Here is a 14324-nt window from a genome sequence, read left to right as displayed (position 1 = left end):
CATTTCCCTGTTAACAGGGATCTAAAACTGGCTCGTGTCATCAGCTGAAATCCTTGTATCCACGTCCTTGAAGCTGACTTCTAACCAGCTTTTTAAAACACACAAAACTCCCTGAAGCCCCAAAAATAACAGTCAATAACTCAGCAGGAAGAGGGAACAATTTCCTGTATTAAAACCCATCAAGGCTCAGCTCCATGTCTGTGCAAGCACAGAAAAGAGCAATAGAACATCTAATGAGGCACTTACTCAATTACACATCCTGCTTCTTATTTTGGAGGCAAATGTGGCATAAACATAAACACAGAATTCTCCAAAGTATAATTTTTTTACAGATTGCACATTAAAATAACACCCAGCAGAATTCTTCATATTTGGAACCAAATGCCAGCAGAATTTGCCAAAACTGCCTGCAGATGCCTGCTGGCCAGGCAGCCCCAAAATGGTGTTGAATGCAGCCCTGAAAAATCCAGCCATGAAAAATCCTCCTCCTCTGGCTTTGAGGAGATGCCAAAGCTCCCTACACTGTTGCTATTTTTACTCCTAAATCCCTATTGGCCTTGCAAAAAGCTATTTCTTCCTCAGTTTTTTTGTTATATCTGATTCCAGTTCCCCATGTCTACCTTCATCTGTGTGGATTCCCTAAAACTTCTGAAATAATCAGAATCTTCTGGTTTTTGCATTCTAACAAATTTTCCAAGTCCAGAAATTTAAGCATGTTGACAACAGGATTTTCTCCCTTTCAAAAGGAGAACCTGGAGTCAACCTCAGGGGCTTCCGATCCGCAAATCCCTTCCAAGGGGGTCCAATAAATTTGCAATTATTCTATCAGTGACTACAAGTTGCTGCATTTATGTAGAATCAAATGTAAATGCATCCATCATCCTAGGAATGATATTTTTAAGCGTATTCCCCTTTGCAGTTCTCATACTTTGACTGAAACCAAAGGAATGTATGGACTGTGAATGCTCTGCACTGCTCTGTATTAATTCAAAATTAAATAATTGAAGTATTTTGTTGTGTGAAAACACAGCATTGTGTCACTTACACACTCCCAAAAGATGAAAGAAATTTTCCTTAAATTAATCCATTTTCACAATCATTTTATTTCTACTTTTAGGTCAAAGTAATTCACCCAAAAAAAGTAAATATTCAATGTTGTATTTTCACAGGGTACTCAATAATTTCCATTAATGTGGCCAATCATAAAAATGTGCATAAAATTTACATCCTATAATTTTTATTCTAAAATGAAGAGGTATAGTAAATAAATATATATGTACCTAAAAAACTGTTATTTTTACAGATTGAGAAAGTTTCTATCCCAGCTTCTATAAAACTTGTAATGGCTGATAGGTTTCTTGTCCTTTATTCTGATTCCACATACTATTCAAGAACTCAGATAATAACGAAAATATATGAATCTCTCTTATCTAATAAAATCAGAAAATCTTACTCAGACAACATTATTTTCGGCAAGACTGATTTCTGAATTTTAACACTATAAAAACTGCTTATAAACAGTATTAATTGCTATTTGTTTTCCCTTCAGTAACTGGACAAGTAATTTGCTTTCCTTAATAAAACAGCAGTTTTCCATAGTTTTGCCAAAACTGGCTGGAATTAAAAAACGGTGGAGGAATGGAACTATTCTGTTTGATATTCTGCATATCTTAGCAAAAACTTTAATTCATATTTTATGTTCTGGATAAGTCTGCCCTCAGAAAATGCATTGAAATGAGAAAATATCTGCTCATTCCCCTTTGTAGCCTTTCAGATTGGAGCCAATCTGCAATCATTGGAAATGTGCTTTAAAATCTGCATTTTTTGGTTTGGTTTCAAGCTACTCTAAAGGTAAACTGAAAATTTAGTCAAATAAGCAGCTGAAAGTAAAAAAAAAAACTAATAGGGAAAAGTTATGTTTCATATAGAATTTCTCTGTGATTATGTCAATAAAAATAGCAACAGGAGCAATTGCGTAACTCCAAACTCAACCCTTTCCCTTGTTAGTTTAATATATTTAGAGAGATGTCTTGGTTTAGATAGACAGGTATCTGCCAGGGAAGATTGGAATTTCCATTGGAATGTAATCCCCCCTCCTCCCCTTTTCTAAATTATAAATTTGCAATTAAAAGCCTGTCAGGCAAAGATTTTGGGAATAGGTATAGCAATTTTTTACTGGGGATATTAAAAATACTCCTAGGAATATTAAAAATAAAAATATTGTAGTACAGAAGAATAAGGAAGCAAACAAACAAATAAGAAATCCTAGAAAACTCTGAAAGAGTCAGAAATACAACCTGACACCCTGTTGATCAGGGTGTTGGAAAACAGTCCAAAAGTAAGCCCTCCTGGAGTGGCAGATGTGGTCTTGTTGGAAGCAGTAATGATCCTGTTGAGCCAAGGGTGCAGAGATGAGCCCAGTCTTCCTTTGGGAGTCCTGTGGGAACACTGGATGTCTGGTGACACTTGTGGCTCCTTTTTATCTAGGTGGAAATGCTTTGGCTCCTCCTCCCTGGGTAGAGCATCTCACAATGGGATGATGTAATGTGTCATGTCATTGGTGAGCTTTAATGGTCCATTAACAGAAGATATTCCCAAGAGGGTAGTGGAAGAATGAACAGCTATAAACAACACTGCCCCATCTGAGCAGAGATAAGCAACACTGCTCCACCCGGTTGTTGGGGGTTGGGTTTTGTTCCTATTTACTCTAAAGAATTTTTCCCCATAAGTTACCAAGGAGACTAAGTGTCATACTTAAGACTATTTAACAAAACAAGGGAATGGTCAAAGCTCGGAGGGGGGTGGGGGTTTGAGGCAGGTAACGGGCAGAGCTTCAGGTAGCCTGTCTGGTTTTCGGTGTTCGGGGAGAAAACACGGCTCGGTTGGTGCTCCTGCTGGAGGATTTCACTGCAGTCCAGTCTTGGGAAATCTGCCATCATCTGCTCGCCCTGGAATTCTGAGCTTCTCTGCCGCCCTGCGAGAGCTGGGCCAGCCCTGCCCCGCTGTCGTGGTTCCATCAGCTCTGCTTCTCCTGCTACAGTGTGACCCTGCATCCCCCTGCCCTGCCGGGACACCCTGCCCCTGCCTGCCAGGGACATCCTGCCACTCCACAGCTAACGAGACTTTTCTTCCACTGTTCCCAGCTTGGTGCTCTGAGGATCCTACAAAGGCACCAAGACCAAACTGCCCTGGGGATTTTGTGAAGCAAAGTCCTCGAAATTCTTGGTACTGTTTTTGTTATCAATGCTGTAGCTGTTTATTTTTGTTGCTTGTTTGTTTGTTTATTTGTTTTTATACATACCAGTAAAGAACTGCTATTTCTGCTTCCAAAATCTTTTGCCTAAAAGCTTTTAACTGAAAAAAATTATAATTGGAAGAAGGGTGGTGGTGGTGGTTTACATTCTCCATTCCAAGGGAAGCTCCAGCTTTCCCTGGCAGATACCTGTCTTCCCAAACCAAGACACTGGTTTTTAACAGCTGGCTTCTTATCAGAGACGGCAATTACCCACTCCCCAACAGATAACAAAAAAAAAAAATCTCCCTAACTGGGTTTCGGCCACCTCTTTGTTTGAGTTCAGTACTCCTAAGTATCCAACACTTGGTCTCCTTGGTAACTTATGGGGAAAAATTCTTTAGCATGAAAAGGGACAAACCTAACCCTCAACAAGAGAAAATGCCATAATCCATGAAAATAAAAGTTAAATTTTGAGTTCACTCTGATTACAGCTGTTAAAAAATAAAAAAAAAAAATTAGATTTAAAATGTGCATTTATTCTTATTTAAGGTCTTGTGACAGAGCTCTGCTTCAAACACACATCTGTTTACAGCAATTTTTTTGTTCCAAACACCCTTCAGAGGATACTTGTGCTGGCATCAACACAGAGGGAAAAACTGGAGCATGAATAACTTCTGGAATCACAAAGCCATTAAGGCATCACCACCATCTCCTAACTGGGAGCAGGTTTTAGAGATCTTTCAGGAATATATAGGTCAGCATCTGTCATTCAGAGCCCCCTTGACAAAGCTCAGTTTGATGCGTTTAATTCCTGGGCTCATGTGATGCTCCTTATTTACCAGGAGGGGATAAATTGGATGGAACTGTTTATGGTATAAAACTGGGAAGTTTTACAAAGTGTTAAACACCAAATGCCAATCACTGGATGAATTAAGTTCTTAATAGTAGAAAAACAAAACAAAACAAAACAAAAGTAGGTTTCCAAATGTACGTTTGATTGACTGGCTCAGCGTTCACAGAACTTATTGAACAATTAAAATATTTTTTATTGTTAGATATGACTGCAAAAACGTAAGATGCCAAGCAAATAAAGAGAAACTTACTACAATTGTGCTGTTCAAATTAATTTTTCATTCTTCATGAGATACCAAATACCTTCTTTATTCACACCACCAACAACTGGAACAACATTACTGCCAGGCCTCTGATCTGAAAATCTTTCTTTAGGGCTGAGGCAAAAAGTTCTCAGGGAGGGACACAGTGACTTTCTGGTTATAAAAAGTGGAATTACTCCCCAGAGATCAATCCATAGGAAAGATGTAAAACTGGTTATGGACCCCTGTAAGCTAACTAAACTTTCCTCTACTTCAAGTGTAGAGAATTTCAGGAATAAAGAAATGAAGGGTGCACTCCTAATTCCCCACATCTCTATGTTCATGATAGATGTATTTCTGGAAACGATTGCCCTGGTGTCTGCAATAGAGCCTTGAAATGAAATAAAATGACTGAGCTCCAAACCTGTCTGGAACAGGAGAACCAATCTTGTTATCATGGGTTGGTTCACTTTGCTTACTGTGGATTTATCTGGAAATATTTTGGATTTGAGTCCCCTATTCTGCAGTTTTCAGTACAGACACTTCATTTATTTACATTAGACTGATTCGTCCCTGAATGCTAAAAATCAACCCCAGAACATTTTAAAAATAACTAAAAAAAAAAAATACAAAAGCAGTCCTTAACGCCAAGACTGGTCTTGGAAAAACAATGTGTTCATGATCAGAAGTAGATACAGTCAACAGCGTTCTTTGTAGTGTTTAAAGTGTTGATTTATCCATGTAAGCATTACAGTTTGTGCAGCATTTCAGCTTCATTTGGAGGAGTATTTCCCTGAACAGCACAGGCAGAGGTTCAGTGAGAGCTCTGCCTTAGGTTGCAGCTGGAAGATTTTCTGCACAGCAAAACCTGGAGCTATTTTTGGAGCAATGTTTAAATCATGTATGACCCTCATCCAGAGCCATCACCAGTGAGTGTTTGCAGGCCAAAGCTGACCAGTTGTTTGTTATACACTTTCTCCCATCACAAATATCCCACTACAAATTCCTGGCAAGAATGCAGGCACGTGTTCCCACACAGAAACAGCTTCTGCACTAATGGATCAGTCTCAGCCTTGAGCATGATTTTACCCTGGAAACACCTCTGCTGCTGTGAACTCCAGAGCAGGTTCTTTTCTTGTAAGAATGCTCACACTCACACTTGAGTTCCATTTCCCTTTTTCTGTAGCAGACTAGCAAAAAAAAAAAAAAAAAAAAAAAAAAAAAAAAAAAAAAAAAAAAAAAAATTTGCATCCAGACAATGTTTCCCCTATAAAAAGGAATAATTTGTTGCTCTGACCAGGATGTACACTGAGCCAATGTAATGGCTTGTTTGACATCCCAAGGCACACAGTGAAATATCCCTTTTCTCCCCACATGAAAATGTAAATAACAGCTCACCTCTCAGGCCTCCAACCTGCACATTTGGACCACTACTTGTTTGTTTAGAAGTATAATCTTTTTACTTGTACAAAAAAAAAAAAAAAAAAAAAGGGTATAAGATTAATATTTCTGAACTGCTATATATGCCCCAGAAGCTCCTATTTAAACACTATATAATCAGGCCTTTGTTTGATCTCATTTCTCTTTTTTTTTTCCTTCATCCCAAGACTCCTTTCAAGTGTTAGACAAATCTTCTCCAGTCTAACATCAAAACATGCTGGCAGGAATAAGACTGCAAGGCTGCTGGCTCCTCTCAAGCAATGCCACCCATTGATCCATGAATAAATGTTCCAGCTTCAAAGCACATCTCTGCTGCAGAGTTTTTCTCTTTGGAGATTCAAAGAAGATCTCCTTGTCAGGTGCTGAAAATATGAAAACCTGCTGGATTAACTGGGGGATTGAGGAACTTGACATGGTGGTTTGCAGCATTTGGCGGGATTTACCAGCTCACTCTCTCAAGAAATAGCAGCACAATTTCAGAAGAATTCCATACAGGATTTAAACACTCTCTTTATCGCATGTATTTGAGGCATTCTGCTGCCATTTTAATGATTGGTAAAAATAGAAACAAGCTTGTTTTCCATCACTATATTTTATATTAGATGATATATTATGATCATGAACCTAAATTGCAAAGGTCTTACTTTCAGTTTAACAAATATTTTTAGTGACATTATACCAATAATTTATCCAGAAAATTCCTTGAATACTGTATTGCCTACAAAATACTGGGAATACTGAAGGTGTAACTGAAGTCTTCGAGAAATTATGCATTTAGAAAATCTTTGAGAAATTCAATAAATATTTTCAGGGATGTGGCTTTGGTTTTGCTGCCACATAATGCACAGATCTGAAAATATGCAGCTTCAGTCATTTTGCCCCTAAAGCCTCTGTGCAGCACTAGCCTGGTGTCTTAGACCTTGATTTAAACCCCATCCCAGGATTAGTTCTGGAAACCAAGTCCTTCTAAGAACAGTAGTTCAGATAAAGTTCTGAATCATCTTCTGGCTCTTAAATATAAAGTAAACTTGTTTTCAATGTCTGTGGCATTCAGAGCTTCAAACACTCACCACCACAGAAAAATAGGCTGGAAAAAGCCAAACCATGGACACTTTAAGTGGATATATATACATCTATATCACACGAAACATTTGCTTGAAATTTTGCACCACTATTTTATTTTGGGTCAAGTGCTCCAGTTTGTAAGCAAAGCTGAATGAGGTGGTCTGAAAAAAAAAAAAGGGGGGGGGGGGGGGGGGAAGGAAAATAGCAAATGCAACTGGACTCCTGGCTGAACCTTATCTGAAGAGCTGTGATGAATGCTGCTATAATATATCAAATGCCAGTTAACAGTAGTCTGCTTAAAAAGAGCTGGCTTTGGGAGATATTTACTCACATCATTCTTGTCAAGAATTCAAAGTATGACTCACTCCTGGAACATTTATACTACTGGTTACAGTTAAAAAGACATCCAGGTCTGACTATTAATACCCAACTCACTTTTAAAAAATGTGGTTTTCTACACAACCCTCTCTTAAATTAGGATGTTTGAAGTATATTTAATTTCTTTTTAAGGAAAAAAGTACTGTTTTGGAAGCAAGAACCTGTTGGTGAAGCAAAAATGGCACGGAATGAACCTGACTGAAATTTATCTGAGCTAAACAGTGTGATTGAAACATTGGTTGACACTAAGCTGCCAACCTGCAGATGGAATCAAAGAAAACAAAAAGCTTCTACTTTCTGCAGAACTATTTATCACCAAGGACTGGCTGCAGTGCATATGGATTGTAAGGGACTAGGAAAGGAGTGGAAAATAATGGACTAGTGCTTCCCTCAAACAGCTTAAAAGTAATATGGCTTAAACTTGAGTACACCTCATAATTTTTTAGAAAATTACACACACAAAAATTGACAACAAATGAGGAATTCAAAATGTGGTTTGGCATTTTATTCCATCACATTCTCTTAGGACAGTACATAATTGCAGGTATGTGATATATGAAGAGACATATCAAACATAATGGGGCTGAATATAGGTATTTTTATAGTTAATAATACCCAGAGGAGAAATTGCAAGTCCTCCAGTGAGCTGTTCCTTTTGGCAGAAGGCACATAAAACTGGTGGAAAGAACATTAAAGTAGGAAATCAAGGTGTGGGTGAGGTCAGAAGTGAGTGTGGGGTTTGTTTTCAGTTTAACAGCCACTTCTTACTCAATCTGTGCTCAATTTTAGAAACTGAACAGGCAAAGGAGGTGAGTGATGACCCTGCTTTTAGCAACTCTTCATCAATATTTGGAAAGCAGCAGCAGCATCTCTCTCACATGTCTTTGCACAAATGTATGCTCAAGTGTTGCATCCGTTTGTCCTGCCCACACCCATGCATGTCAGTGAGTTCATTACATGGGAGCACCTCTGTAATGATGGCATCCTGAGCAGGCTGTGTCACCTAGTGATGGGTACAGACAGCATCCAGATAGATGGACATGCACACGGACATGCATATGGCATGGCCATACAAAGGCTCTTAAATTTCCATGGCCCGGGCATGTTCGTGGCTCACAGCAGCCATGGCTGATCCTAGCTCCAGGCTCATGTCCCAGCCCCCTCCATGCAGCCATCTGTGGCACTGCTCTTCCCAGGCGTTTTGGGCACAGTTTGGGCCCTCACACTTTGCTGGCATTCTTTCTGCTAAGGTGTAAATGTGTACATCGATGTATGTGTATAACAGTACACGTGTATATGCAGACCTGAATTTCCTGAATTTTCCTGCCTTGGCCCTGCGCTCAAGGATGCTTTGGGGTAGAAGGGACCTTGGAGATCATCTTATCCCACCCCTGCCATGGGTAGGGACACCTCCCACTGTCCCAAGTTGCTCCAAAACCCGTCCAGCCTGGACTTGGACACTTCCAGGTGTGGTAAATGTAATGGATAAATTAGTGTATCAAAGATTTGGTCTATTAAAAAGCTACTCCAGGGCATCTCTGAGATTCCAAGACCTGTGGTGCAAGCTGTGAAACCACAACATTTGCAGCAGAAATGACATGGCTGGACTGGAGATGGCCCATTCATCAAGGATGGGCCTCCACTTTACAGCTGCTCGACATCTGATATCAATCTTGATGGGGGATCCGGAGGATAATCAAATCAACACCCCAAAGACGAGATCCGGGAAGACTCCTGAATCGTCTTTTCATACTTAGGGGAATCCCTTTCAAGACCTCACTTAGAATTAAAGAAATACATAAATATTTGGACTTTCAATGGACTTAGCCTCAAGGCAAATAAACTGTATAAAAATCATGCACCGAGACCCAGTGTGTGTGGTTGAAGTTTGATGGTACTGTTGTTACTGTCACTCTGCCCACGCAGCATTCGATCGATGTTGTCCAATTTTATTGCTGCTTTTTTTTTTTTTTTTTTTAATTTGGTTTTGGAAATTTGCTAAATAAATTCTGTTATTTTGAATTTGCTTCTAATAATTTATAACACAGGGATCCAGGGGCAGCCACAGCTGCTCTGGCCACCCTGTGCCAGGGCCTTGCCACCCTCACAGGGAAGGATTTCTCCCTGATATTTAATCTAAAGAGGAACATGAAATTAAGAAGGCAGGAATCGCCTCTGGAGAGATCCAGTTTCCAAACAGCATGATGTGTTGGAAGTGTACTTGTATTTTCCATATCCTACACAGAATATTTTAGCACAGCAAAATGCATGGAGCATGTTCCCATGATTAGGTTGTTTAGGAATGGAGATCTTGAGGAAAAGCATGCTGAGGCTGTAACTATTCGGATTTATATATTTAAAGTGTCTTCTCTCGACATCATCTTGGTATTTAAGGAAAATTATGTTTTAAATCCACACCAAAAAGCCCACTATCACATACCTCACAGCCATGTAAAAATCAGCAGCAAGTTTTGCTCAAGTAATTTTGTTAATTTTGGAGATGCAGGCAATTAACTAAATGACCAAGTGTGCTATTTAATCAGTGACAAGTGCTGCAGCTCTTGCTAAAATAGCTGGAGGTGGTAATGAAAACCTAGTTTTTTACAACCGTCCCTTCACACCTTTCTCTGCTTATTGGAGATCAAAGAGGCTCCTGAGTCTTTTTCCAAGCAGCTTTCTGGAGGCTGCAGGGAGAACTGGATCATAATCTTCAGGCTCTTTTCTGCCCTGAACTGTTTCTGTGTGCTCAGGATATTGGATGTTTACGGCCTGAATACCTGAGCACATTGACTGTATTTTCTGAGAGCAGCTCAGGGTTAGGCTGGGACCCATCGTGCAACAGAATCATTAAAATATGGTTTATTGGAGCCAAGCAATTTTGGTAGTATATTTAAAATAGTGCAATTTGCACAGGGACATTTCCTTTCCAAAAGCCTGAGAGAATCAAAACAAAACTATGTTTGAGAAGAAAGCAAACACCAAATAAACAAATGAGCCTTTAAAATCAGGATTTGTGCAATGTGGATTGTATGGACAGATCTATGGGAATTTAATGGCTGACAGGTGAATGCCACTCATCAGTTCACTTCAGCCTGGTGCAGAAATGCTGCCAAACTCATGGAACAGACTTTCCTTTCCTTGGATTTTTTAAATGCTACGTAAAAACTTTGCCGAAAGCACTGAAGTTCAGCACAATTTTGTCTTCCAAGGACAGAGACAATTTCATAAATATTGATTTATTTTTCTGTGTAGCACTTCAGAAAGTCACTGCCACATCATCCATCTGGGCTCTCACCGGCACCTCTTGAGGTCAGAACTGAAGAGCTGAAATTCAAAGTTCACATTTCTGAAGCCTGCTAAGAGGGAAATACTCTTCCTCCTAAACAGTAACGTTGTTCTTAGAAGGTATTTTGTGCTGATTTGGCACTGGAAAATGTTGCTTTTGAAAACTATATTTTGTCAAACTATTTATTTTACAGTCTACTTGGCTGTATTCTAGAATATTTCTGTGTTTCACTGGCAGAAAAGACAATGGATTTTAATAAAATTAAACAACTAGCTGTCCCTTACTTTTGCGACATCTTTATGAAACCATATAGTGCTTTTGTTCTTTTTTCTCAGCTTTGCAAAAAAAATGTATAAATTATCCACATATGCACGTGAATTTGCATTTCATAACATCCACATTATTCTCTTCATCCACTGCCTTAAAAATCAAAAGAAACATGGTTGAAGCCAACAAGGTATGAAAGAAAATAACTGACCCATTTATGTCCAGTGAAATCAATTGTAAAAAATTAATTTGAACAACCTGATCTTTGGATAAATCATGAAGGCCTGGTGGTGTAAACACATAATAATGGTAGCACAACCTGTGGGACACTTTCCAGGGACACAGCCCTGAGCAAGGCACTGATGGTTTGCCACTACCCCACTGTGAGAGTGGCTGCTGAGGCACTGGGATGTGACAGGGCTTGTCCTAGGGTGAGTTTATGATGTTAGTATCCCTAATTGTTCTCTTTATGTTGGATATTGTGTTCTGTACCTTTAAGACTGGTTCGGAGAGCAAAGGGGGAGAAAAAAGAAGCGCACAGTTATTTTGCAGAAACTGCACTCACTCCTCCACATTCCAGCTCCTGGAATGTGTTCATCTGAGGCACGGACAGACAGTGGGACAGTGACCTCCTGTGCTTTTAGTTAGTTTAGCTAGCTGAGGCAGAGAAGTTCCTTGGATTGTTTTTGGGTTTTTGTTTGTTTGTTTGTTTGTTTGTTTTGTTTTGTTTTGTTTTGTTTTGTTTTTGTTTGGGTTTTTTTTGTTTTTTTTCTTGGGACTGTTTAAACCTGCTCTGGACTGAAAAACCCAGAGGAGCACTGGGAGCTCACACCTGTGGCCCACTGGGGCCCAGGACAGCATTTTCCAGCACCAGAGGAACTGATAAGAGACTGAGCAAGCTGAGCTACATCTGCAAGGACTTTCTCAATTTTGCCATTTCTCTTCAGAGTGGCGAGAGGTTTTATTGTTTCATATTATTCATTTTTTGTGCTTGTGGGCACTATGTTAAATAAATAGGGTTTTCCACTTTTCTCTAAGGAGATTTTTTCCTGGACCGATTGGGGGGAGGAGCCGTTTGAGTTTGCTTCCCAGAGGGACCCTATTCGGAGGTTTTCTCCCAAATTTGCCCTAAACCAGGACAAATACAAATTATTGGAGCCCAGCTCATGAGAAAGTAAAAAAAAAAAAAAAAAAAAACAACTTGTACTAATTTCATTTTAGTTGTACTCTGTGTTCTGATAAAGCAGTCAGTAGCCATGTTGCTGCTTGAATTCATAATGTCTCTTGGGGTGGAGTCCTTCCTGTGTTTCTGTTCCCTAGGCTTTTTTTAGGTTTTAATACCTTTCTGGTCCCTAGGTTTATTTTCTTATCCAGAAATAGCTCCAGTATTGTCCCTAACACATAGCTTTTACAGTAGAAGTACACAAATTAGAATCACTATTTTGTTGGGCTCAGTGATCATGATTTATAGGAAGTTTATACAGGTACTGGAGTTTGTGCCCAAGTATGTTTGGTTTATGGTTTCTTCATCCTACCATGTCCTAGTTCTAGTAGCATGTTTTGGGGATTTATTAGTAATTGCACCCAGTTTGTTAGAGGAGGAGTAGGGGATAAAGCTTTTCAGCCTTTCCTATCCCTCTTCTCTTTTAAATCTGTTACATCACTTTTGGAGAATGTTCAGTTTCCCCTGAATGTTAAAGATACCACCTTCCTGGTATTTAACCTAGTAGACTTCTTCTATACTGTCTGCAGCTTCTCTAGAATGAGGGCTGAAATTTCCAAAGTAGCTGATGAGACCCCTGACCCAGAAGTAGACCCAGGTGTGAAAAATCCTGAGTGGTATAGAGAATGAGAGGATATGGGCCAAACCCTGAAGGAATTTTCTGACCCTATAGCCTGGTACTTCTCACATGAACAAATTCAGAACCCAGCTGAGGTGAGGAGATACTTGAAAGAGAACTGCCATGATGACTCTAAGGAGAAAAAGCTCATTGCAATAAGCTGGGCCCTGGCATATGGTTATCACACACTGCTAGATACTGTAGAGCAGCAGACAGAGGCAGGGGGGCAGGAAGATAAATCAGCAGCTACCCCAGTCACTCAGGCTGCAGCCAACACTCCAGCTACTCAGGTAACCAATGAGTCTAAATCAGCAGCTATACCAGACAGTAAGCCTAAGACACTGGCAGTCGCTGCAGGAAAGAAGAACACACGCAAAAACAATCGACCAGTGGATGATGATCCAGATGAAGGACCCTCAACACGAGCTCCTGGCACAAAATCAGAAGTCACTATTAAGTCCTATTCCCTGAAGGACCTTTGTGGCCTAAGAAAGGATTACACTTGATGACCTGATGAATCTATAATTAGCTGGTTAGTCCGTATTTGGTATGCTGCAAGCAAGGCTACAATTCTACATGACACTGAAGCGAGGCATTTGGGATCCCTGTTACATGATCTGGTTATTGACCAAGGAATGATGAGGGGGGCTGATGATGGGTCCTGGGAAGTGTGGCACAAAGATATCTCTGTGCAAACGATCTCTATATGCATCAAACCCAGTGGAAGACCATAGAAAAAAGGATTCAACGCTTGAGAGAAATGGCAGTGGCAGAGATTATCTTCTCAGATGACCTAAACACTAGGAAGCCAGACTTGGTACCATGTACACCCGTGATGTGGCGAAAACTTGTACAACTTGGGTCACAAGAATACTCGTCTGCTTTAGCAATAATGAAGTGGGATGACATGGGGGAGATCGTGCTGGATATGGCAAAGAAACTTTGAGCATATGCAGATGCCGTGCATGGCCCAACACATGCCAGAATCCCAGCTGTGGAAACCCGTCTGCAGAAATTAGAAGACAAGATAGAAGAGAACCACAATAAACTCAAGAGAGGAGATCAGAGAGGAGATGAAAGAGGGCTTTCTCCAAGTCTCTGCATTACAGATCAGAGGTTCTGATACCAAATGCAGATGTCCTCCAGATAGAGAGGGAAGGGGCGCCCTACGAGCTGAGCTGTGGTCCTTCCTGCATAATTGTAAAGAAAACATGAAAAGATGAGATGGAAAATCTACTGCTGTTCTGGCACGACGGGTGCTTGAATTGGAAGACAACATGACTAAGAGAGGAAATTCCACCAAAAAGGAAGCAGCTCCAGTTACCCAGGGATAGAAGGATAACCAGGCTTAGAGGGGCCCTGCCTCTAGCCAGGTAGAGGCTAGGGAAAACCATGTTTTTTGGACTGTGTGGATTCATTGGCCTGGCACATTAGAACCACAAAAATATGAGGCCTTTTTTGGCACTAGTGTGCAGTGCTTATTAATCCCATCAAGACATGTAGGAGCAGAATCTGTTTCTATTGCTGATGTGACAGGGGGAATCACAGGATTTTACTTTGGTGGAAGCTGATGTGAGCCTGACTAGAAATGAGTGGAAGAAACACCCTATTGTGACTGACCCAGAGGCCCCATGCATTTTGGGCATAGACTTCCTCCAAAATAAATATTTCAAAAACTCAAAGGAACTCAGGTAAGCATTTGGGATAACAGCTGTAGA

General features: G+C 40.2%; 1 protein-coding gene across 1 annotated transcript in view; it reads right to left on the bottom strand.

Annotated features, from left to right (window-relative positions):
• Window positions 1-14324, bottom strand: part of LOC136373455 (connector enhancer of kinase suppressor of ras 2-like) — a 329371-nt gene that overhangs the window by 240566 nt on the left and 74481 nt on the right.

The sequence above is a fragment of the Sylvia atricapilla genome, chromosome W (assembly GCF_009819655.1).
Source record: "Sylvia atricapilla isolate bSylAtr1 chromosome W, bSylAtr1.pri, whole genome shotgun sequence".
Taxonomy (NCBI): domain Eukaryota; kingdom Metazoa; phylum Chordata; class Aves; order Passeriformes; family Sylviidae; genus Sylvia; species Sylvia atricapilla.
The sequence above is the reverse complement of the archived record's forward strand: the minus strand, read 5'-3'. Positions and strand labels throughout refer to the sequence as shown.